We start from the raw sequence: 5,219 nt of genomic DNA, 5'->3' as shown, positions 1-5,219 counted from the left end.
AAGAGCCAATGTACAGAGGAGTACAAAGGACAGCAAACACCAACAGGCCTTTTTCGTTCTTTCGACACCGCTTGTTTTAGGATAGGTTATGACTATGGTATCTATTTCAGTAGTGTAGGAAATGGACAGCAAAGCAAACACCTGACTCCATCCACTAATCACTCCAGTCGTAATCAACACTACTCCCTCAATCGTAATCAACAGAGAATAAGTACAAACTACCTGCGTCCAGAAACTATAAAGAAAACAATAAAAAAATATGAATCAAAACTTAAATTAGCATGGCATTAACATGATAAAGCAAGTATACCATTAAGTGCAACACGATACTGTGTGTAGTTGCATCCTCCATAATCTGCAACGGAGAGCAGAAGAATCCAGGTAGATTTTTGTATCATTCAGACGTGAACTCGTCTAACTGGGAATTCGAAGCTACATGTCCATGCGACTTTTGTTATTACCGTATCGCAGTTTACAACGCCACGGAGCAGTTTCCTATGTATGTTCACAACTCGGTTGAATAAATGCTTCATTTATTAAACAGGAAACTTTATGCAGTGCTTATGTTATAGCGTATTTACTAAGTGTCACACCAACATCACAACTGAATTTTAACAGGACTGTAATCCCCGTACTCTACATTTAATGAGCTACAGAGTTCTTTTTTCTAAACGTTCCTCGTATAATCTGTACCTAATTCAGAGTATCACATCACTTTTTTTTCCCCAGCACCAGTTATGTGTAACACAGTGATCAGAAATGAACACAGTATTCAAGGTGTGGGTGTACCAAGTAAGTGAACCATGAGAGGATATTTTCAAACACTCTTATCAAAGAAGCCTCTTTACCAAATGGTTAGCATGCAGATCATTTTTCTTGGTTTACATTTCTAAGCTTATTAAGTCATGGAGCTCACGTATTCACCCTTATGTCCAATATTTAAACAGGCTGGCAAGGGGTGGATGCTGGAGGTAGTAAATGTGGAACGATGAGAGGGAATGCAGTAAAGGTAAAGGTTAGAAAGAGAAAGAAAAAAGATGGGGGGCAGAGAGCGTAGAATGGAAGGGATGGAGAGAGGGAAAGGAGAAGGAAAGGGACACAAAGAAGCGGAGGAAGAGAGGGAAGAAGGAAAGAAAACAGAAGATATAGGCAGTGGTTCTCGATATTTTCAACTTTAATACTCCTTTGCATAACCCCCAAAATCCCGATGGACCCTATCAACTTCTCCCCATAGACGTTACCCAGAATAATAGTAATGAGGAAAATTTAGAACTGTTTCTACCAGAAGTTGAGAACAGCTTCCTTGCATCTTCATAACTGACAACTGTACGATTTTTTACGCTACCTTGGCCTAAATCCGCCATCTCTCCATCTTGTTGCTAAGGTGTAACAACAGATTAGCACTTTGAATACAACGCTAGCCACAAAGAAGTGCTATGAAAAGGATAAGCAACTGTAGCATCGTCTTTTCCTGCCATTGGGATACGTGAAGTAAGCTGAATGTCTACGTCAAGGTAACGTAAAAACACTATAATTCCAGTGCAAGACTGTAATAATAGTCGCTGAGATATAATCATTAATTGGTACACCCATAATCAAAGGATTTAACTCAGTCTTATCTCGGATAAATTTGTTTCACACAAAACCCAAGTCAGGACGTTAAGAATCAAGTTCAAAATTTTTGTCCGGTGAAAAAGCTTGTAATACCGCAGCAATCAACAATATTCAGAAGACACTTTCATATAAATTCCATTGCCTGTCTTTAAAATTTCCCAACATTATATTTGCTTTCATCGACCCCTGGAATTCTTGTTGTGGAACCTTAGGGTGCAAGGATGCCAAGTTGAGAATAAAAAACGAAGAGTGCTTAGTCAAAGATGTAGAGGAACCCAGGAGGTAAAGGTGATGAAAGAAGAAGACGAACGAGAGAAAAGAAATGAGCAGAAAGGATGGAAGGGGGCATGCACAGAAACAAGGAAAGGGGAGGAGAGAAGACGGAGGACGATCAGGATGGAATGAAATAAGAGCACAGAGAGAACAGGGAGGGATGAATTCTGACATGGGAGAAAAGAAGAATAATGGATGGAAAGATATTTGTGGGCAGGGAAGATGTGGAGAGAAGGCGGAGGGGTATTGAGGAATAGGGGAGGAAGGAATAACGATGGAGAGGAATTCATGGGATAGAAGAATTGTAACATGAAGGGGGAGAGAGAGAGAGAGAGAGAGAGAGAGAGAGAGAGAGAGAGGAAATATGAAAACGAATGATTGAAAAGAAGGAAGGACGGAAGGTGAGAGAGAGAGAGAGAGAGAGAGAGAGAGAGAGAGAGAGAGAGAGAGAGAGAGAGAGAGAGAGAGAGAGAGAGAGAGAGAGAGAGAGAGAGAGGAAATATGAAGACGAATGACTGAAAAGAAGGAAGGACGGAGGGTATGGGGAAAAGAGACAGAAAATTGGAGAAGGGAATGGATTAGAAAAATACGGGAGTGAGTAAAATGGGGTGACGAAATATAGGGAGGGGGATAAGGAAAAGATGGAGTGAGAGGGAGAGAAGGAAAGGAAAAGGTGGGGAGGAAGAGGCGGAGGAAGGAAGGACGAAAAGAAGAACGAACAAGAGTAACGGGACGAGGAAACAAAACAAACGAAAAAAAAAAAGTGGGTGGGTGGGTGGATGGTAGGGGATGAAGATATGGGTAGAGGGTGGGAACGGAGAACAACGACTGGTAGGGAGAAAGCAAGGTAGCAGAATAAAGGAGATGGAGGAGGGTGGAGGAGGGAAGAACAAATAAGCAATGGTGAAGAAGGAGGAGGAGGAGAAGAGACGGGAGAATAAAGAAAAAGGTAGAAAAGGTAAAGAAAGGGAAAGGGAATAAAAGGAGGAGAATGGGTAAAGCATAAGGATCAAAGGAAGAGGAGGGATTGAAAGGAAAGAAAGGGAGGGAGAGGGAGAAGATGGATGCCGTGTGGAGGACTCAAGGAAGAAGAGAGGAATGGATAAGTATTAAAGACGCGGGAGACACAGCGGATGAGAGGAATGACAGGGAAGGAAGGAAAAAAGGGCGGAGAATGAGAGGGAAGGAAATGGAAAGAATATGGATGAAAGGAAGAGGATGGGAGAGGTAAAGATAAAGGTCGCGTTTTTCTGTATCACTTTCGTCGTTTGGCTGCATGACGGAAGGAAAAAAGGTAGGACACGAAGAGAGAAATAGATGAGAACAAGTCAGAGAAAAAAGGAATAAAAAGGGAATTATGGAGAGAAGAAAAGGAAAAAAGTAACACATACGACACATCGAAGGTGTAAGAAAGCAAAAGATGGATTAAATGAGGAAAATTTATACTCGTACACACACACACACACACACACACACACACACACACACACACACACACACACACACACACACACACACACACATACACACAGTATTGCTGAAGTGATCACTCATGTCAACTGTTTAACAATAAATACCTAACTTCTAGACTCATGTTTTTGTTTTTCTCATGCTTTAGGCTATTCCCTCCAACCTAACCGCAGCCTAAATTATGGAATGTAACTTTTCCTTTCAGTCATTCCTATAAAATTTCCATGTCAGTTTTGCCATGCTACTTGGTGGTTTTCTCACTTTTCTTGCCAGTTTCAACTGAAGGGATTGGAGGCGAGAATGGGGGAGGGGGGCGGCTTTACTATCCTTATCCTTCAGCATGTAGAATTAGATCTTGTAATCACAGTCTACTCTGTAACAAGCAGCCTCGAAAGGACCATTACGTCTGTTGCTGTTTGCCCTCCTTTGTACTCCTTTGTACTAAGCTTTATGTAACCCTATTTACGCTATAACGACGAATTATTTTCTCGCTGTCAGTTATCTGTCTTTCAGTACAAGTAGTTATGTATCCCCGAGGTTGCATAATAATAATAATAATGATAATAATAATAATAATAATAATAATAATAATAATAATAATAGAGGGGACGGTGGCTTCGATCGGTGCGGAACAGACAGGGCCTGCAAGGGTTTCTTCTGCAGTAAAGCAATCTGTTTGGCGATACAGTAGTATTACTTTGACAACTAATCGCCAAATCTTGCTAAATTAATGTAACTTTTTATGAAGAAAGTAACAATTAGTCTGGAGCTTCTGAAAGTTTTATTAGCTAATTTTTCCGTTTGTAACCTATAACTCTTTTCAAAATTAGTGTTATGGTATGGAAATACACATTTTAACACAACAATAGAAAAACTAGAATGCACCATGAAGAGCTGTGAATGGTGCGTGTGTAATGCAGTCGCGTGGTGTGGTGGGCAGGTTACAGTGAGCCGCAACCCTCCCCTGCCCCACTCTGGTTTGGATCTCTCTCGCGTACCTGTCTCTCTGCCTCCTTCCCACGTCTTTGAATCCTTCATACTCAAAATCTGGTATATCTGTAACCTCAAGTAACATTTCTGGATCGTCAGCATCATAATGACCCCGCTCTCCCCGCCGATCGAGAATTGAGCTGCGCCCCTGCTAGCGACTCACAACAATCTCGCGAAAATTCTTGGCTATTACTTTAGTATCTTGTTAAACCCGATATCGCTACTGCGACTTACTGTAGCTGCATTCTCGATAGCATAAGAGACTTCGTAGCACCTCTTACTTTGCTTTTATTTCGCATATTGCATCTTAAATTATCTTGTGTTATTTATACGACTTTATTATCAAATGGTTGACGCAAGCGATATAAAAGACGGTACTAACTACTACGTTAAATAAGGATGAGGTGTTGGGAAATCTCCCACGTGTGAAAAGAATACGAGTCCTTGTCATGACCAACCTATTGTAGATGAACTCTTAGGCAACATATCTCCCAGCAGAAGCAGTAGAAGCTCCTCCGACGATTCATAAAAGACCTGCTTAATGGAGTTTGTTTCTACCGACGGCAGAGAAATAAAAAATGGCCCGCATGGGGGTCGAACCCACGACCTCCGCGTTATCAGCACGGCGCTCTAACCAACTGAGCTAACGGGCCAACCTACACATTGTGGGCTGTATTTGCATTTTAATTGGCCCTTATTCTTGCTACCTTAGTCATTTCTATACGATGACATTTTGCTTACTTTATTCTTGCTATTTCTAGATATTCATACTAATTAATTTATGGAAAGATTTCTCGTTGCTCAAGGACCAAACCTAACTAACCTAACATACCTTAAACTTAACTTAGATTATCCTAACAGCAACCTAAATT

The 5,219-nt window shown here is 41.1% G+C and overlaps 1 non-coding gene across 1 annotated transcript; it reads right to left on the bottom strand.

Moving 5' to 3' along the window:
* Positions 1 to 4,926: 4,926 nt before the first annotated feature.
* Positions 4,927 to 5,000, bottom strand: TRNAI-GAU (transfer RNA isoleucine (anticodon GAU)). Its single transcript has one exon. It is a non-coding gene; the product is annotated as a tRNA-Ile (tRNA).
* Positions 5,001 to 5,219: the final 219 nt, after the last annotated feature.

Source organism: Coenobita brevimanus, chromosome 111, assembly GCF_032717465.1.
Source record: "Coenobita brevimanus isolate Jiangsu-jjx chromosome 111, ASM3271746v2, whole genome shotgun sequence".
NCBI classification, from domain to species: Eukaryota; Metazoa; Arthropoda; class Malacostraca; order Decapoda; family Coenobitidae; genus Coenobita; species Coenobita brevimanus.
The sequence above is the reverse complement of the archived record's forward strand: the minus strand, read 5'-3'. Positions and strand labels throughout refer to the sequence as shown.